This window comes from Pinus tabuliformis, chromosome 4_2 (genome assembly GCF_031772625.1).
Source record: "Pinus tabuliformis cultivar Carrire ecotype Pingquan chromosome 4_2, CPIR1, whole genome shotgun sequence".
In the NCBI taxonomy this organism is placed as follows: domain Eukaryota; kingdom Viridiplantae; phylum Streptophyta; class Pinopsida; order Pinales; family Pinaceae; genus Pinus; species Pinus tabuliformis.
In genome coordinates, this window is record NC_142304.1 from 806,973,246 (window position 1) to 806,995,493 (window position 22,248).

A 22,248-nucleotide genomic window follows, 5' to 3' on the forward strand; every position below is an offset into this window, starting at 1 on the left:
ATACATAGTTTTTTTCAAGAATGGACGTCAAGACTTGTGGGACCAAACCACAACATACAACCATTAAACCACAACCTCAAAGCTATTTATTTTGTAAAGTTAAACATTATAAGTTGTATTGGTTAATGATAAACTAATGATGGTTAATAGGAAAATCAATTGCTAGAATTATTCCTTAGCGTGCACGCGCACACACACAACCTGAAATATGAATCATTATTATTTTAGAATGATTTTCATATATATATATATATATATATATATAGATATATTATATTAAAAAAATAAATTATTAAACATCTATCTATATGTTTCATTAAGGTTTTAATAAAATTAAAAATATCTCTATATATAGAAATGTCAAATTTATATAAATATAAATAATGCTCATGGGGTGTAGAATAAATGGTGACAGGGTATTCTATTAAGGCACTCTGTGGTGTAAAGTTCATTGGTTCGAAACTCCGTGGGCAACAATCCAACTATGCTAAGAGCTATTGTGGCCTTGGCTAGGTGTGATCCCCGAGTGATTTTGATTGCTTAGATGCACCTCAATAGTGGTTACTCAAACCACATGTTAGTCATGTAGTCATCTCAAGGCTCACATAAACTAACAATCAATAAATAAATAAATATATATATATATATATATATGAGTGCTAACATAGATTCATCTTAACTTCTAATCTACTAAGCACCTTAGCAAATCAATCTTTTCTAGGTGGAAACTTTTCCTCAACTTTTTCACTCAAAATGAGGCTTGATATATTTGATTCCTCTGAGCTCTTGATAGATTCAAAGTTAATATGGATCTATGTTGTTCGTAGATATAATGAAGAGAAATAAGTGTAAAATGTGGAAAATTTGAATGTGAATTTTTAAATTAAGAGAGTGAAATGAATAAAAGATCTTATATATTTCTTTTATCCTTTTTTAAACCTTTTAAATTTGAAATTAAAATATATTTATACTAAATTAAAATATTTTTATTTTTTTTAAGTTAATTTTGCATTATCTTATAATTTCAAATTACATTGTCCTAACCTTTTAAATTTGAAATTAAAATATATTTATATTAGATTAAAATAAATTAAATGTTTCTTTTTAAAGTTAATTTTGCATTATCTTAAAATTTCAAATTACATTGTCCTAATCATCATAGTTCATATTATTACTGGTCTTAATTCGACTCAACGGAAATCAAACCTGTTGATCTGTAATTTAAGAGCAAGTATATCAAAATAAAATTTATGTTTCTAAAAACTACAAGAACTAACTGAGATTGAGCTACATAAAGAATCAAAATAATTGAATAGAGACATATCATATGGTTAAGAGTCGTAAGAAATCACTAGAGCATGATATTGTGCTCTTGTACTAGCGGGAGCAGAGGTCGTAGGTTCACACTGAAGATGACTTTCCAAGTGAACAAAACGAGCATCCAAGTTAACCAAATATGAACATTCATATCACCACACCCGCTTGATCTTGTTGAGAGAAGAAATGATGTCATTACGATGTTCATGCTTCTCTTTTAGGACTCTGCCCAAAAGAGTTTTCATCTACAAATGGAGGGTGATGAAATTTAAGTAATGAATCCATCTTCTCTTGGTGTGACTAGGGTAAAGAACCCAATTGGATACCTCCTCCAGAATTTCATCATCGAAATATACCCGTTGGTCATTAATTGTGAGAGTTTCAAGCTCGCATATTTCTTTGCGAATGTCAGGAGGTGTAACATAAACATAGTTACTGATCAAACTAGAAAATTACCGCTTACCCGTTATTTTGAGGTAGCAAAAAGAATACTCGATTTTGAAAAGTGGTTATTCAGACTACATCTTTTTTTTTAGCATATTTTTGACACTTTAAGTATCAAATATGAACAATGTTTTTTAAATGTTAGTGATTTTCATGCTGATTTTGAAAAGTGTTGATGCAACATCAACCCATTCTTTTTAGAGGGCTTGTTTTTGACACTTTAATTTTTTTTATTTATCAAGTATGAACATTTTTTAAAATTATTAGTGATTTTCATATTGATTTTGAAAACTGTTGATGCAGCATCAACCCTTTTTGTTTATAGGGCTTGTTTTTTACACTATAAATTTTCTAATATATTAAGTATGGATATTTTTTTTAAATGTTCATCATTTTCATGTTGGTAATAAAACATGACTAAAAAAATCAAATATAAAAAGATATATAGGGAAAAAAACAAACAAACAAACATAAAAACGTTAAAAAAAAAAAAAAAAAATTAAAATATCGAAAAGAAATTCAAAAAAAAAAATTCAAAAAACACATCATTTAAGGAAAAACTTTAAAATTAACCAAAAAAAAATAGAAACATCAAAAACATTTTTTTAAGTTAAAAAAAAAATCACACAATGGAAGAAGAAAAAACTAAGATATATATATATATATATATATATATATATATAAAAGAAGAAAAAAATTTAATTAATGGGAATTTTTTTTTGCCCCAAGCAGCTTAGGTTGATTCTTGGAATCGACTTGCTACCCAGCGCCATGGGGCCTCAGGCCTGGGCAGTGCGGTGCTGCACAACGTCACCCCCGAAGCCCCATGGCACTGCAGAATGTCTCCCTGCCTAGGCCCGAGGCCCCGCGACTCTCGGTGACAGGTCAATTCCCATAATCGTCTTAGGCCACCTAGGGCACAAAAAATGTGCCCTGGACGATCTAGGTTGATTTCGGGAATCGACCTAGGCGACATAGGACAAACTTGCTTTAATTTTTTTTATTAATTTTTTATTAATTTTTTATAATTTTAATAAATTTTTAAAATTTATATATATATATATGTATTCAATTATGTGGTTTTATTTTAATATTTTTATTTTTTTCTTAAATTATGTCTTTTTTTGAATTTATATATATATATATATTATTTTTTTTTCATATATTTGATTTTTTTGGTTTTTTTTTTTTAAGTTTTAGTACTTGTTATTATTTTTAATTTTTTTTTTTTTTAAACAATGGTGATGCTTGACTAGGAACCCGATCCCATTATGCGCAATTTGATAGTTGATTTTAAAGTTTTCGTTATAATGAATCGAGTCTACCCCCACAATGTGTCAATTTCATGGTTGGTCTTTAAGTTTTCTTTACAATGGGTAGAGTTCACCTACATTGGGTGTTGAATTGATGGTTGAATTTTAAATTTTTGTTACAATTTGTCAAGTTGTCTTCTTTTTTAAATTTTGTTGCAGTGTGTCAAGTTGTCTTAGGCTAAGATTTTTTTTTTTTTTTGTAAGCTACGGTGTGACCTTTTCTATTATATATAGCAACAGTAAACTATACAATCGCATGTGACCTCAACCCGCCCCGTAGGGAAACCGGGTCTGTTGGTCACTGATAGAAACATAGTCTGAGAATGTTCACTTGCCAACTTTGAGAAACAACATATCCATAAACATAACAGTACCCTATCTACATTCTGTCTCTTAATGCCTAGTCTCGGACACATAACAAAAACTGCCATACTGACTGGTTCACTAATGCTTATCACAAAATTCAAAAAGTAACTGAGCAAAAACATTCAGTCTACCATGATTTCTTGCTTGATTTCCTCCTCACGCTTCGCCTTGGTTAATTCCTTCAGCATGCCGCGGATTTCCTCTATTTTGTTGTCCTGCTTCCGTATCATGAACTGCAGATTGGTCATCTCCTTTTTCATATCCGGCAAAACTTGAACTATCTCTGTCATCTCAACAACGACCTGCTCCATTGCTCTGGCTAACAAATGTTTCATCACCCAATACATGTGTAATGCCTGTTTATGTAATGTTAGGCGCCCTCTCGTATTCCCATGATCCGGGAGAAGGGTGTTCCACTCCTCCATTTCTGGATCGGAGGGTTCTTCGAGAACTTTGTTTTCCAGCGCATCTATTATCCTCCTGATATCTTCGTTGGTCCCTTTGACATAAGCTTTCTCCGCTTCCTGCGCAACCTGCTCTATGGATTGTCAACCCCGTTTCTGCTGGTTCAAGGCCGACATTTCCGTCTCGCAGTGGTCTGCCTGCCATGTTCTTCCGCGGCCCCTGTGCCTCCTTCCTTTTCCTCTTTTTGACGGTCTACCCCTATTATTACTTCTGCTGCTTTGCCCTACTTCGAAAGTCACCCTCGCCCTGCATTCCTCCTTCCCTATCTCCATTTCCATTTCTCCACAATTTCCAGTTTCCTCCGTTGTTTGCTCCTGCTCCCTCCGTGTATTCCTCCTTTCCCCCTCCTTCACCTACCTTTCCCTACTTCCTCCCTCCGCCATATCGTTTTGCCGTTGTTTAAGTCGATGTCCCAAGTCTCTCTACCAAACCACTATGCTCTTCGCCACCTTCCCTGAATTCAGATTATCTGTCGTTCTACCTGCTCCAGCTCTTGAATGAATACCGCCACCTAACCCCTGTTGCATCAGATGATCACCGCCGATCTTCTCTCCTGCCATTTCCATAATTCTATCTGTTACTCGTCTTGGTATGTGTTCTCCTCTGCATGCTATCGTAGCTAGTCTAATAATGATAGCTTCGATGTGTGGCATGTGCTGGCTAGTACTGCATCCCATCACTACCTTAAGCTGGCTGCATCCCATCACTACCTTAAGCTGGCCGTCTTTCTCCACCCCGATCGGGGAGTCTTAGGCTAAGATTTTAAAATTGCTTTACATTTAATGTTCAAAAAAGAAATTACTCTTGGTATAATGACTCTTTCATTAAGGTATTCATTTTTAAAGTTTTTTAAGTTATAATTTTTTTTCCATAATGTCATGCTTGAAATATTTTGAAAACTTTATGTTTTTTTGTAGTCATAATCTTTGGTTTTAATTCAATGGTTGAAAAATTGTCAATATTTTAATGTTTTCCTAAGTCATGATATTTTATCTTTAATGCTATGGTTGAAAATAATTATAAGTATTTTTTCTTTAACACAATGACTAAAAATTGTTGGAATTTTATGGTTTTTCAAAGAGATGATATTTTATATTTAATGTCATGCATAAAAATCGTTGGAATTTTAAGGCTTTTCAAACACATGATATTTTATCTTTAATGCCATGTTTGAAAATCATTGGAACTTTAAAGTTTTTCGGAGTCATGATATTTTATCTTTAACGTCATTATTAAAAAAATGTTGAAAATTTACCTCCAAAAAAAAGATGTTATTCTAGCATAAACACTTTTCATTTTCAGAGTGTCTTTTGCACAAAAAAAAATTGGTTTTTACTGCCATTTTAAAAAAATGTCGAAATTCAACCCTGAAAGAAAATAAAAATAAAAATGTTATTCCAGCATCATCAATTTTCGTTTTCAAGCTATATTTCATGTTTTCTTGGGAATTTTTTGCTAGAGTTCTAGTTTTGAGGTAATAGTTCTCGTTTGATCAGTAACTTTGTTCATAGTGGAAGATAACAACAGCTTCCCGAGCCTGAGCCTAGGCACATGACCAACCTTGTGATCCTCTATCACTAACTCCCTTATGGCTACGCATATGTTGTCGGGGCATTTTGGGCCAATATGAAAGAAGGCAAATGAGATTATAAAACCTCAATAAATCCAAATTAAAGGGATTAAGATGAAACAAACAAAGACAAATGAAGGGCCAGAAGATACGGAGAATTCACGGTAGCCTAAGCTGACAAAAATACAAAGACCAAATACACTATAAGCACATAAGGTCACCTCAAGGTAGAAACACTCACTCACGGAGAAACCCCAAGGTGTAGGACATAATGAACCCCTATGCAAATTAAAAAGAAATCACCAAAATTGAACCACACAATTTTAGAGTAATAGAAACAAGGAGCAGGGGTCAAGAGAAAAGTATGTACCCTAAAAGCACTAGCTCGTTTTGTCAGAGCCGACAAGGTTTCAAACACTGAGTGCATGGTGTTGATATTGGCAACCTCGCCTTTTAGCTCGAATGAAGTCCCCATGGTTTCAACGCACACAGTCTCCATAAGCCTATTTTCTGGCTCTGGTTCATAAACCAGAATCCCAAGCAAACATTTGTTTCTACCAGGCTTAGAAGTTGAATTGGATTGCATGTAGTCCTACGCCACTGCCACTACAATACCAGAGGCAGACAACCCCTTTTCAGGAAAAGACCAATAATCATGTCGTGGCTCCATAGACATTTCTCTGTGTATAGTATGACACCATCAAACAACTAGGAGTACAATCCCACCAACGACGGGAAGGCATTCAAGCACAACATAAATTCCATCTAGCTACAATATGCTTCATAGGACAAGAGAACTGTAGGAGGCTTAACAACATAGTGAATGAAGAATAAACTTGCATGTGTTATGCATGGTGTGGGCTGGTCATGCCACCCCCCTCTTAAACGTGGTGGTAGGCAACAGGGTGGTGGGTGCCCTCTAACCTCCTTTGCCACGTCGTCAGTCACACCAATCCAAATGGGGGCAATGTTAATAGGTATCAAAACACTTATTTCATAATACATCTTTAAAAACTAAAAAAATTAACTAAATTACAATTTTATTATTATCATAAAAAGAATTAATATATGAATTAAACATATATATATATATATATATATATATATATATATATATAACAAGATTTTGACCATGGGCAGTAAACTTTGCTTTACCATGGAGATTCTTAACTTGTAAATATGTTTTGTTACAATACCATGGATTGTTAATATCTCTATAAGAAGCATAACTCATATTGGTTGTCGATCTTATGAAATTTATTTGACTATAGATTTTAGAATAGCCAGCGTTTCTAGTGGACTCACCACCCATCAAGCAAATGTACATGATGGGTGATGAGTCCACCGGAAACATTGGACAATCTAAAATCTATACACATCTAAATTTGGGAAGATCTACAACCAATATAATGAACTATGGAAACATACACACTCAAACCATAACTTATGAATTATGACATATTTTTAAATTAATCAATTTAATTTAAAAGACATGAAAAATATAACTAGTTTTAATATAAATCTCAGCTTTGATATGTGACCACTATAAAAAAATATTTCATCTTATTTAATGGAGGTTAAATCTTTACCATTCACCTAATAATTACTAATAACTAAATTAAAATTATAAAAACCCTATTATAATATAAACCCATCTAATACCATATTTATTTTATCAACCATTTAACTATCAAATTAACAATATTTATATTAACATAATTATATATTATTTACTTTAACATAGCTTTTATTTATTTTAATATAATTATATATTATTCACTTTAACATATATCCTCATTGCAATGATATTGAATTTTTTTTAATAATGTTATTAATTAAAATCTAAAATTTATAATTTTATAAATTAAAATGTTGCATTATTTTTAGAGATATGTCAAAAATGATTTTTCATGTATTAAATTCAAAATGCCAAATAATATTTTAATTGAATTATAAAATACGAATGTTTTCCAATTTCAGTTCTTTTGTCTGGTCATTTTATTTTCTTGTTGTAATGTGGTTATAATTTAGTTCAGTAAATAATTGAATTTTTCTTTGGATTTTGAAAAATTCTATAGGATTTTTTTTTTGGTTAAGTTTCGAGATTTTAGGTGGTTAAGGATTGGTCGATAATGTTAATCTATTTCTACTAAAAACAATTGAAAAATTAACAAAAATTACATTTGTTAAATTTTTTTTACTAAATTCTGACCAGAATTTCACCGTCCAAAAGAAATTAGAGCCTCTGTAAAGCACACCTTTTATTTTCCCTTTACACCAATTCTTCCCTAAAAAGTTTTGAACTTTACACCTCGGATGGAAACTTTACCAATGCGGTGAAAAAGTTCTGAACTTTACACCTCTTATGCAAACTTTATTCATGGGTTCTAGGTAATTCCCCGTGTTACTTTATTCCCCATACAATGAAAGAAGAAAAGGACAACTTACATGTGAGGAAAAGTGCACTACCCCACTTCGCAGCCCCAAGATTCCATTCTGTCATTAATGGCAACAACCCAGAGACATTTATGGCATTAAATGCAAAGCCCTCTCTAGATTTCTCTCCCAGAGCCGATCTGATCTCATGGCGCCACCTGTGGAAAACACCTCCCTGCTCACACAAATCTCAGAAGCAAGCAAATCCACTTATGCCCAGCGCCGCCCGTGGTCGGAGCTCTGCAACACCTCTTCCTTCTCCAGGCCACGATCCTTCGCCGAGGTCACGGCCCGCGTGCGCAGGCACCTCGTCTACTTCCGCATCAACTACGCCATCGTTCTGGTCGCCATTCTGCTCTGCAGTCTCCTCGGGACGCCCATCTCGTTGCTCGTGGTCCTCGCTGTGGCCTTCGCCTGGTGCGCGCTGTACTTCTTCCGCAGCGATCCGCTCGTGGTCTTCAACCGGAGCTTCAGCGACGGGACGGTGCTGGCCGGGCTGACCGTGGTCACGGCCCTGGCGCTCCTGCTGACCGGGGTTACGGGGACAATCTTGACAGCGGCTGCGGTCGGGTTTGGGATCGTCGTCATCCACGCGGCGTTGCGTGGCTCCGACGACTTGTTTTTGGATGAAGAAGAGGCCGTCCGCGGGGGCGTTGTCTCCTCCGCTGGCTACACCTCTTTACCTTCTAATCATAGTTCCAGTCTGACCTTCTAAGGATTTTGGGGTTTTCACCTGAAGATCTCAGTTTGATTTTTTTAGGTATTGTGAAATCTGCAATTTTTCCCTGTTTCTTCAATTCTCCCTGTTTTTTTCTCTAATTTTTTAAGGATTTTAGCGGCAAGGCCCATTATAAGGTTATGAATGTGATTATTGTTTTTTTAAAATGTAAAAATGAATAGTGTATTTATCATATTTCAATCCGATATCTGGATCTGCCCATGTACATATGTCAAATGAATGATATTTTTTCCTGTGTAAGAGTCCACAACACAATTGAAGTTTTGTTGATCTGATTTCTTCTTTGTTTGATATAAATTTCATTTCCATTTTTGTTTGATATAAATTTCATTTCCATTTATTTCGATTTTTTTAAGTGTAGGAATTTTTTTTAGTATTCAGAAAATCTGATTTATGAAAGTCGCAAATATAATATCTTTTCGAGATTTTTCAATATAGTCATGTCATGCTATGAAACCCAAGTAGGGAGGGTTTTAACTGCAGAAGTTTACAATATCGGCCCCTCGGTGGGCGATTTCGAACGGCTATGCCGTATTCTGCTGGCTTCGGCCATTAAATCTGTTGGCTTCGGCCATATTCTGCTGGCTTCGGCAGTATTGTAAAAAATATTGGTAGGCTTTGGCCATATGTGGATTTTCTCTCTGCAAAAAAAAAAAAAAAATAGAAAGAAATGTAACTCTGCTTCTCTGGCAGAAGTCTGTGGATAGAAATTTTATTCTTTTATATCTAAAACTTACACGTTTCTCTGATTAAATTGTGAAAAATCTATTGGTTAATAATAACAATTGAGAGAAAAACACTGATTTATCACTCTCAGTTTTTCTAATAGCTATACCGTGTATTTAGCGGCTAACCTTATCATAGTCAATGTTGGTCAAACAGAGGTTTGCTCAAACATAATTCCTCCACCCAAAACCACACCCAAAATTGAATGCGTGTTTTTAATGTATTTGCTATTTTAATCAATGTGGATCTTCTCAAAATTATGCATAATGATAATTTGTAAAATCTGAACATAATTAATAAAATTCATACTTAGAACAAAATAAGAGAGTGGCTCAACAAATCATTTCTCATCTAGATTGGTTTTTAGTATTAAAAAATACTTCTCATCTAAATTGGTTTCTATTAAAAAATTCACTATATAAAGACATCTTATCAAAGTCAATTAAAAAATTCACTATATAAGGACATCTCATCAAAGTCAATGTGTTTTTTAGAACGAAAGTCAATATGTTACCTTATGGTAACTCTGATCACTGCCATATCTAGATCTCAATATCAAATCCATCTCCAAGAATAACCATATCTAGATCTCAATATCAAATCCATCTCCAAGAATAAATCCATCTCCAAGAATAGACCACTTTGCTGCTTTGATATTTTAGGTTAATATAAATCACACTGTAAAGGGGAAAAAATATTATTAAGTATAAAGTAATTTTTATAGGATTTAGTTTTCATTAAAGTTTTAGGTTTAAGTCTTGTGTAAAAGTTGAAGATAAATCTCTGATTACATTTTATTTTATTATTCTGCAAATCATATTTCTTTTCCAGATTTAAGAAAGAAAAGGTGACCCAACTTCAATATACTATAATTTAAAGAAAAAACTAAAATTATAAATAATTAAATTTATTAACAATAAATCATGTAAGTTGTCTTTATGATTGCAGGGACCTCTCTGACGGGTAGAAAATGGTACGGAGTTTGGAGAAAGGACAATACATCATAATCAATTTGATGGGTGTGAATAGACAAGATATAATTCATAACATTTATGACATTTGAGCAGCTGTAAAGTGACCTTTATTAAGAAAAGTCTGATTAGACCCGATATAATTTGGAACATTTATGACATTCAATGAGTTGTAAAGTGGATAACATTAGGGAAAATAGTGAAAGCATATAATAAAAAGTGACAGCAAAGTTGAATCTATATAGAATATAAAGTAGAAATCCAGTAACATGGTGAAGTCAGAAGTGTGCACTCTTGTTCTTTTGAGACATGTTGGAGGGAAATTCTTATTTCCACCTTTATTGTAATATTAATGCGCCTTGATATTCCGGAGCGATAGCTAGATATAACGCGCGCCATGATGACTAGAGAAAAAAAACGGCGCGCGTTATATCTGGCTATCGCCCCCGCATGTCAGGGCGCATTAATATTGCAATAGAGGTGGAAATAGGAGTCTCCCATGTTTGAGATCCCGAGGGTCATGATTTGTAAGTGTTAAAAACACTTTGAAGTTCTCACGCCTATTTTGCTGCTTTTTTGTTTTAAAAGTTTAAAAGGATCTTCAAATTTTTATAGTAATGTGTTGATTGTTAAATTAAATATTTAAATATTAATCATAGAGATTTAAATAATAATAATAAATATAATAATTTTTTAATTTAAAAAATTTAAAAAATTATAATAATTATTAACAAAAATTTAAGGGATGAATTTTTTAATGTCCAATTAGTCTTTTATAATGCGTGATTTTTCGTTTTATTTTTGAAAGGTTTTTTCATCGTTACATTTTCTTATTTCATTGGTTTATAAAACAAATATTTTGAAGGATTATGTACAATATTAACATTTCTCCTGAAGGGGTGTTTATAAGCTCAAGCTTCATTCTATTTTTTTCAAACTTTTTTTTCAAGTGCTTTGGTGAAGATGTTTGCAATTTGTTTATTTGTGGAACAACAACGTAAATGAATAGATTTGGCCTCTACATAAGATCAATGACATGATACTTTGTGTTGATGTGTTTGGTTAGATTATGGAATATAGGATTCTTGACCAATTTCATTGTAGAAGTATTGTGAACCAAAGGAGAAAAGAATTCCCTTGTTTCTCCTACAAATCTTCAACTATTTTCCTCAGCCATAGAATCTCTTTTGTTGCTTCTGCGACTGCCACTCATTATGTCTCTATTGTGTAATCTTTTTGAAATGACTATTTGCATGACCCTAAGGAGACATTCCCTGATCCAAGACTCATGAGATATTTGTAGTGAACACTCCATTTTCTTTGTCTTCGTCAAAGTCTAATTTAGAATATTCAGTGAAACTAAAGTCATCAACCCATGGATATTTGAGTCCAAAGTCTTTAGTTCCTTTCAAGTACTTTAGAACTCTTTTTGCAGTAGATCATTATCTTTTACAAGGATTTTTCATAAATCTAAGAATAATTCCAACAACAAATGAAATACATGATCTAGCAGTAGTGAGGTAGATAATACTCCCCACAAGCTTTTTGTACTTGGTTGCATCCTCAAATTCATTTCTTTGTTTTGACGTGAGCTTCAAATTTTATTCCATTAGAATAGATAGAGGGTTGCATTCATCCATGCCTAACCTATTCAATAATTCTCCAATGTACTTCTTTTGGGAGATGAATATATAATTTGATTGTTAAGTCACTTCAATGCCTAAGTAGTAGTGAAAGTGTCCCAGATATGTGATCTCAAAGCCCTTTTTAAACTATTTCTTAATAGATGCAATATAGTTGTCATCGTTCCATGTTATCAATATATCATCCACATATACCACAAGACATACAACAAATTTGTCATCTTTCTTAACAATCAAAATTACACCATGAACATTAAAATGTTTGAAATTCAATTTCAAAAGATGCATAGTTAACTTTTCATACTAGGCTCATGATGGTTGTTTTAGGCCATATAAGGACTTTATGAGCTTACATACTTTCTATTCTTTCCCCTTTACAATAAAACCTTATAGTTGATCCGTGAAGACAATATCTTTTATGTCTGTATTCAAGAAAGTAATATTCACATCCATTTGATGAGCCTTCTGTCCATTCTGAACTACCAAGGCAAAGAGAGTTTAAATGGTGGCCCATTTTGATGTGGGGGCAAAAGTCTCTTCATAATCGTGTTATTGTGCAAATCCTTTTGCTGTGAGCCTTGATTTGTGTTTGTAAACCACATGAATTGTACTTCTTCTTGTAGATCCACTTGCATACAATTAGTTGGGTTTTGAATGGAAGGTCCACCAACTTTAGTGTTGCATTCTTTATGAGCACATGATACTCCTACAATGCTTCTTTCCATTCATAATGAAAAATATCTTTTGTAAAGAAGGTTGGTTCAAAGTTAGTAGATAAATTCAATTCACAATCATATGAAAAATCCATTTCATTTACATCAATTGAATCAAAATTGTTTGCATCACCTCCTTCTTGTTTGGCGGAACCTCTAGTTTTTATCTTTCCAACCTCATTGAGATGAACACTTTCAAGTATTTTATTGAACCATTTTGAGGTGCCTTTTTGAAATTGTCCAGGTTGCTCCACTAATTGAGATGGGGTTGCATCAAGATTCAACCTTCCAATCCTCTCAATCACATCATTCAAGGGGTCTTCCTGATATGATGCAGTGGTCAGAATGCCATGAGGGTTAGGTGGTGTTTCGAAAGGAGATTCCATAAATCCATCCAAGATAGGTATCCCCTGTTCAAGATGTGGAATCTCATTATCAAATTCATGACATCTATTTGCACAAGTGAAACTATCCAAATGATCAAGTTGTCGGTTAACAATGTCGCCAACCTTGGAATATTAAAAAATAATTATATCTCCGTAAAGAATAAACTTCTTATTTACCTACTCGTAAATTCCATATTACTTAGTGGTATCTAAGTACCCCAAAAATATGCACTTCAGACTCCTTTCATCAAGCTTGCTTCTTTTTTCTTTGTGAACAAATGCATAATAGGTGGAACCAAAAACTAAGAGATTCCTTATTGAAGGAATGCAACCATACTAAATTTTATAAGGAGTCTTATCCCTGAGAACATGAGATGGACATATGTTCTTCACATACACTGCATATAGAAAACTACACCAACCCAAAATATCAGCGTTACATTTTTGAAAAACATCATGGAGCGAACCATATTCAAAATAGTCTTCTTCATTCTTTTAACTCCACCATTTTGTTGAGGATTGTATGGAACTGTGGCAACAGAGGTAATCCCATGTTAGCAAAGGTAGTTTTCAAATTAATTAGAGGTATATTCTATTCCATTATTAGTATGAAGTGAGCCAATATGTAATTATGCTTCGTTTTCAATCCATATATGAAATTTTTTTGAAGTTTCAAAATTTTACTTTTCAAAAAGTACACCCAACAAATTATGGTGTAATCATCAATAAAATTCATCATATATTTATGGCCATTAGCAAAATGAATAGACACATGGTCACAAAAATCAGAATGTATCAATCCAAGTTTTCTACATGCTTTGGAAATGGAATCATGAAAGAGTTGTTTGCTATGCTTTGGAAGGATAAGAGCATCACATTACTTCAATTTCCTAGGTATAGTAGGAAAACTACAAACACCATTCTTTTTCAATAAATGAAAGCTATGATTATTAATGTGTCCAAATCTAGCATGCTATAGCAGACTAGATGGAAATGTACCTTCATAGTGATGAGAGTTGTATGTAGAATTGTGTATATGTCCCTTCTAGCCTTAGGAGTCTTTCATCCTCCACACCCATCATCACAACCATGTTGTTAGATGCCTTTTTTATTTATAATTTTTTATCAAAGATATGAATAGAGTGGCATTGTTGGTGAAAGTAAGCAAGAGGAAGTAGATTTATTTGGACTCTTGAAGGTAGAATACATCATGTAATAGAAAATCAAGAAATAGGGGTGAAATATGCTTGATGATACAAAGTCCCAAGGGCTTGAGACTTAATCTATCTACAAAATACATTGTTCCATCTACATTGTCACTAAATTCTTCAAATAAGTCTCTATAGAAGATCACGTGGAATGTTGCACCTGTATCAAGTAGCCATGAATCGCTTCGATAAGAAAATGAACTATAAAACAAATCTTTAAATTTACTCCAATATTGCAATGGGCAAAAATATAATGAGCAGATTCAAGTGTTTTACCCTTAAATGGGTTTGTTGTTTTACCTCTTTATATTTTTTAGTTTCAATTGCTTTTGATTCTCTCCTAGGGGATTCTACATGTTTATGCATCATGTCCATCTCTTCCATAATGAATGCAATAAAGATGATATCTTTATTTCCCTCTTTCTATGGAATTATTTGAGGGTATGTCATCTTTTGTTTCTGCTTCCTCTCAGAGAAACATGTGACTGATTCTTCCCTTTCTTAGCAAGGCATACTGCTTCTTTAGGGTAATTATTTTTTGTCTTCTTCTTCCCAAAATATCTCTCATTTTGTAAATTTTTCCACTAAAGGGTCAAAAGTAATAGACTTGAGTTTCTCACTAGCTTACAGGGATTCAAGGTAATGAGAGTATGTAGAGTAGAGAATGTTGACAAAGACTATAAGAGGAAGGTATATCTTCACTCTAGTTGCATCTATATCATGCAGGATGGCTCTAATTTTAGAGGCTAGGGCCAAGGGATCATCATCTTTCAACTCAAGGTTAAAGAGTTTGACGATTAGTCGAACGAGCTCCAATTTTGAGTATCATACAAATCTTTCAAGTTCTTTAATGCACCTTAAGAATTTGTAATGGAAACTATATGATGGCTCACATATTCACATATAGAATAAAAAATCAAGGCATAGGATTTGCTGTCCTTATTCTCCCGAATGGATAGCTCCTTATCTAATGTGGGCTTGGTAGGTGTTTTGTCCTCCTTTCCTTCACAAATGACTTTCCAAAAGTAATTAAAAATGATGGTGTGCCTATCTTTCTAGGTCATTCTTGTTAGTTCTCCTTGCCAATCAACATTATGTCAATTATTGAAATGAGGGAATGCATATTAGAAATGATTTTCTAAAGAAAATAAGTTAGGTAACAAAGCAAAGTAGTATAGTCCAAACCCCAAAATTTATGTGGTGGTGGTTAAACACTTAATAACAATAATGTTTGGTTTTTTCCAAGATGAATGGATTACCTTCTACTAAATGAAAGAAACATAACCTTTTCTTGTTGTGGTGTAAAACATAGTTTAACATTCTAAAAAAAGTGAGGCATTCCAAGAATCAAACTCAAAACCTTATTTCATTTGAAACTGTTTTTTATGGTGGCATCATAGGTTAGGCTTGTGTTCTTATTGCCAACTAAACACTTGACTCAAAGGTTAGGCTAGTTTAAATGAGACATAGATCTACTGCAATTCCAAAAATACATTTCGAATCCCTGATGTAATGATCTCCATCCATTGTCTATTTCCTACAATCCATCGATAGAACCAAAATTAGATAACCCTTGGAAATAACATTGTAAAGCATATGTTGTTATATTTTGGTCATTAATAATAACACAAAAGTGGTGAACATATATGTTTTCTTGTGTGCTGGATGGGGAGAATACAGTTGAAAGGTCCCAAACGAGTGGGGGTAGGGTAATGGGACCTGTAGCGTAACTAGTCCAGATAAGGTGGAGGAGGATAGCAAGACCTATAGCCCACTCGAGGATGAAAAGGAATTTTAACTATCAATTCAGGTCAGTGATCCTCCTTGCCCATGTGTAGTTACAATGTGAAGAACAACTAGTAAGTTACCTTCTCGTTCACCTCTCATTATAAAAAAAACATCGAGAAGTAAATTGATACTAACTACAATAGCCATGATAGTAGGCGATATTAGTTGTAACCTAAAAAAAATGCATAGGGAGTTGGAAAAGGGAAAATGAATTATCAAAGAAAGATATGCACATTTTCACACTCACAATTTTCATTGCATAGTAGGAAAGACAAAGGTGTGATCAATATTTGATACCCTAGTCTTTGTGTAGTTGAGATTGAGTGGAAATAGGTTCATGGTGTTGAAAATGCAACAAGAAAATATTAGTTTGACTTTTCCTTTGTCAAACTAGAGAAAATTTGAATTTCTGTTTCAATAGAATTCTTGGAGGTAGTTAATTGAGGTGACATGGAACTTGTCACTCAGTTAACTCAGTTAATTTGAGTTGGGGAAGATTGAGTTCAATTAAATATGTTTTATTTCTAATTTGTAGCAATCTATTTCAGTTAATTTGGGTTATTGTCAGTTTAACTCGTTCTAATTGTTCGAAGAACTAGTGGAGGTCAAGTTGTGGAAGTGGAATTTCAACCACTTAACTGATCAATCAACCTAAAATAATTGTTGCATGTAGATAATTCGAGTAACCCAATTGAGATGGAGATTCCAAGACATTGTACTATCATTTGTAGCGTATTCCAATGTGTACAGGTGGTGCATGCAGTCAGAGGAAGGAGCTAAGGTAAATGCGCAATTCCATCGTGTGAAATTCCTAAAAACATAGGGGAAATTTCCCAAGGGAACAACGCAAGGAAATATGAGCTTGGAGGGCTTGAAAATTGGCTAAGTGTTGCCCAGAGTCAGTTAGTCAGACAAAGGGATAGACTATACACTTAAGGTGTGCTCAGGCTTGAGCAAGCATACATATTTCTTCTGTATTATCTGATTAATGCAATATAGATAGTAAGGGGTTTTAGCAGTTGCTTTCCCCTAGATAAATCTATGTGAATTTGTGATGTTTCATTTTGCGTATCTATGACTCTTGTTTTATATGGTGAATTAAATTCCTCAGATCAGTAGAGTAGCTTCATGTCTTGTGATACAACAAATTTCATGAGCAGTGTTGAATCTACACATTAATTTCTACATGGTATTAGAGTTGGAACCACTATAGAATAGAGATTTTGAAGTTGTCATTACAGGAGGCTTAAAATTGCAGATTAGGGTTATAGGTTTTCTTTAGGACTGAGAAGACAACTTTCAATGGATTAAGGCTCATGTGTGCCACTTTCCATTACTAGGACAACAGACACATGCAGTCCTTAAAAGGATCCACTATGATGTTTGTGGACCTTTCTTGGCAACCTCCACTACCGGGAACAAGTATTTTGTCATCTTTATTGATGACTACTCGCAGAAGTGTTGTATCTTCTTCATGCAAAAGAAGGATGAGCCCTTCTCCAAGTTCTTAGAGTTCAAGGCATTAGTGGAGAAAGAAACAGGTAAGAAGGTGAAGGCTCTCAGGAGCAATAATGGAGGCGAGTACGTGTCAAATGAGTTTAAAAATTTATGTGCAAAAGAAGGCATTTGATAAGATTTGATAACACCCCACAACCCATTGCAGAATGGGGTGGTTGAGAGGAAGAAACAAAGCATGGTGGGAGCAACACATACGATGTTGCATGACCAAATTCTACCTCTTCACTTATGGGATGAAACATGCAACACAATAGTCTATTTGCATAACATGAATCCTCATCAGATTTTTTGGCATGATCACACTAGAGGAGGATCTCTCGAAGAGGAAGATGGATGTGTCACAATTCAAGATATTTAGAGACTTTTTCTATATCCATCTCTCCAAATAATCAAGGAAGAAGCTAGAGTCGACAACAGAGTTAGGGGTAATTGTGGGTTACACAAAAACTCCCCACAACTACCGTGTGTATTTACCATCCCATAGAATGGCAATTGTGTGGTGAGATGTCAAATTTGATGAAGACAAAGCCATGCGGCTGGTGCTCTTGAGAGGGAGATTCAGATCCCATTAGAGGAGGATATTTTAGCTTCGAAGGAGGAGCCTCAAGATGTTGTGGAGCAGCCACAAGTTAAGGAGCAAAGAGTGGAGACAACCACTGAAGTAGAACTATCTAGAGAAGGCAGGAAGAGAACCAGAGAAGCTGAGAGACTTGTATAGGATGCGAGGGAGAATGTGGGTTCTCCTTCAAATCAGGGCAGGTAGAGAATGTCACTAGATCGGTACATTGGATACATGGCTCTAATGACTGAGCTAATAGAAACTGAGCCATCCTCTTTAAAAGAAGCAGTAGACCAACCATTATGGGTTGATGCAATGGTGGAGGAGCATGAATCCATTATGAAGAACAATGTTTGGGAAGTGGTCCCAAGACTAGCAAACAAATCATTTGTGGGTTCGAGATGGATCGTCAAGGTGAAGTAGGCAACAGACAGAAGCATAGAAAATTACAAGGCTAGATTTATGGCCAAGTGTTACTCTAAGGTTGAGGGGATTGACTATGAGGAGATCTTTTCTCCTATAGCAAGGTACTCATCCATTAGATCAATCCTTGCTTTGACTGCACATTTGGGGTGGAAGATCCACCAGATGGATGTGAAAATAACATTCCTTAATGGAGTTATTGAGAAGGAGGTGTTTAATGAGAAATCGGAAGGCTGCAATACTTTTGATCAAGAGTCCCATGTGTGCAGACTGAAGCAAGCATTGTATGGTCTCAAGCAAGCACCCCGTACTTGGTACACCAGGATCGAAAGCTATCTCCTCGATTTGGGATTCATTAAAAGTGAAGCGATGTAAACCTCTATCATATTTTGGCAGAAGGACAATTGTTGATTATTGTTTTATATGTTGATGAATTGATCCTGATTGGTGATGAGTAGTTGATTAGATATTGCAAGGAGGACCTTGCAAGATATTTCAAGATAAAGGACATGGGTCTCATGCACTACTTCCTTGGATTTGAAGTATGGAAAGGTGATGGGGAAATGTTTGTTTCTCAGGTCAAGTCTACCAATGAGATACTTCAGAGGTTCCACATGGATAGGTGCAAACCCATGGAGACTCCTCTAACGACCTATTGGAGGAAAGAGGATGCCACTTCAAGTGAGCAAGTGGATGAGACCGTTTACCAATAGTTGGTGGGTTCACTCATGTAGCTTGTGAACACACAACAAAACATGTGTTATGTAGTCAACCAACTGAATCAAGCCATGGTTAGGCCAATCAATTTGTTTTGGAGGGAAGCAAAGCATGTTCAATGGTACCTTAGAGGCACTACCTATTTTGGATTTTGGTACAGAAGAACAAAGGGAGTGAAGTTGTGTGGCTTCATCGATGTAGATTAGGTGGGAATTCCATCAGACCAGAAGAGTACATCAGGTGAAATTTTCATTTTTGGGTCCACAACAATTACTTGGTACAACATGAAGCAGAGAGCAGTGGAACTCAGCTCAAAAAAAGCATAATACATGGTTGCAAGTCAAGTAGCATGTGAGGCGATTTAGATGAGAAAGATACTTGTTAGCTTGTTTGGTCAGATGATGGATCCCACTATGAATATTAGAGTTGCATCAAACTCTTTGAAAATATTTTTTTTCATGATCAATCCAATCATATTGATATCTAACATCACCATATACGAGATTATGTGTTGAGGAAGATTATGTTGTTGCATTGCGTTTAGACAAATAAGATGTTGATATTTTGACAAAGGCCTTGTCAAGAGGGAAGTTAGAGTTCCATAGGTTGCTAGATAGGGGTGGATGACAATCCCTTTCATGCTGAGAGGGAGTGTTGAAAATGCAACAAGAAAATCTTAGTTTGAATTTTCCTTGGTTAAACTAGAGAAAATTCAAATTTCTATTTCAGTAGAATTCTTGGAGGTAGTTAACTGAGCTGACATGGCAATTGTCACTCAGTTAACTCAGTTAATTCGAGTTAGGGTAGATCAAGTTCAATTCAGTATGTTTGATTTCTAAATTTTAGCAATATTTTTTAGTTAATTTGAGTTATGTCAATTTAACTAGTTCTAATTGCCAGAAGAAGTATTGGAGGTCAAGTTGTGGAAGTGGAACTTCAACCACACTGAGTGATTAACCAATTAACTAATCAATCAACCCAAAATAATTGTTTCATGTAGAGAATTTAAGTTACCCAATTGATATGGAGATTCCAAGGCAGTGTACTATCAATTGTAGCATATTCCAATGTGTGCATGTGGTGTATGTAGTCAAAGGAAGGACCTAAGGTAATTGTGCAATTCTATGGTGTGAAATTCCTAAAAAATAGGGGCAATTTCCTAAGAGAACAACGAAAGCAAATAGAAGCTTGGAGGGATTGAAAATTGGCTAAGTGTTGGCTAAATTTAGTCAATCAAGCAAAGGGATACACATGCACGGTGTGCTCAAGCTTGAGAAACAATATGTATTTCTTCTTTATTCTTTGATTAATGAAATATAGATAGTAAGAGAATTTGAGCATTTGCTTTCCCCTAGATAAATCTATGTACGCCTGTGATGTTTTCTTTCACATGTCTATGATTCTTGTTCTAGATGGCGAATTAACTTTTGCATATTAGTAAAGTAGCTTCTTGTCTTGTGATTTAGCAAATTTCATGAGTATTATTGAATCTACACATTAATTTATATAAATGAATAACAAATGATATGTGTGTGATAGTTCTCAATAGTGCTCAAAATACACGAGACAACACTCAACAAGTTTGAGCAAGAGACAAACTATTAAGGGTAGCCAAGACAAGTGGATATCCAAAAGAACAAACACTCATCTGATGGTTAGAGAGTATCTAAGCAGGAAAGGAGTTGAACTAAGCTCTGATACCATGTCAGAGGTAATTCCCTAGCGATGAATTCTATTAATGTGCAACTAGATTTATACATTGGTACGACCCTTCATTTCATTTTCTAGGGGTCTCTTCATGTTCATATTTTCCTACTTTATTTATTTACAAGACAAAAATCTTAAAGGATTATGTCCAAAAATAATGAAATAAACATATATAAAGATTAATTTAGAGATCTCTAAACATTCTCACTATAAAATATTAAATGATAAAATTATCCATTATAAGTAATTATATACCAACATAGATCCATGTTAACCCTATATCTATCAAGAACCAAGTAGGATCAAATTTCTTGATGTTCAAACATGTTATAAAGTGAAAAACATGAAGAAAGGTTTGCATCTCGAGAGATTTGATCCCTCTCAATGCTTGATAGATCTTGGTTAACATGGATATATATACCATGTCTCAACTCCATGCTAAGAATGAAAGGAATTACATGTCTCCATATTGAAAAACACATAAATAACATGTTTTAACCATTATTTGTTTACAATTTCCTTATATATGAAAAATCTGTTTCTCTCTAAAGATAAATGAATATTTACGTTGAATTTTTTATTATTCATATTTTTCTCCTAATATTACAAGTCAACATATTAAAAAAAACCTATGAATGGAAGGAATTATGCATCTCATTCATCTCGAGCAACACATTAATAAAATGTTTTAACCATATATATATATATTTGCTTTACATTTTCTCTCTCTGTTAGATCCCTATAATACTAGTGATTCCCCCATTACTATTGTCATTGTATCCCTTATTTTCTATTATTGTGCCCCATAGAATCTCACTATTGTTATTTTTGTGCCTTTATATTATTATTGTTAGGTCGGCATGGTTATATTGTGACCCGTTAGACTCCTATATATAGAAAGGAGGTTTTGTCATTTGTTTCATCCAAGAATTGTTTATTTGTGTAACATAAAGGAGGTTGCCCCCTCGAAGAGGCTGAATTCTAAGGCATTGATCTATCTTTTCTATTTTTTTGTGAGTTGATTTCATAACATTTGGTACCAAAGCTTTGGATTCTAGGGTTTCGCTGCTCCAAACAGGGCATCATGGAATTTTTACTATAGCTTTTTTCTCTGCAACATTTCAGAAGTGAAAAAAAACCCATTTGAGAAGAAATCTTGTTGAACCGGAGTCCAAATTTCATATCTTGTATCGCTATAGTTTCTGAGATATGGTATGAGGAAGTTAGGGTTTTTGCAAG

General features: G+C 34.3%; 1 pseudogene across 1 annotated transcript; it reads left to right on the forward strand.

Moving 5' to 3' along the window:
- Window positions 1–7,984: 7,984 nt before the first annotated feature.
- On the forward strand, window positions 7,985–10,472 carry LOC149172130 (PRA1 family protein B2 pseudogene; annotated as a pseudogene). The gene is made up of 2 exons (XR_016259609.1): window positions 7,985–8,671; window positions 10,325–10,472. The product of XR_016259609.1 is annotated as a PRA1 family protein B2 pseudogene (transcript).
- The last annotated feature ends 11,776 nt before the right edge of the window (window positions 10,473–22,248 follow it).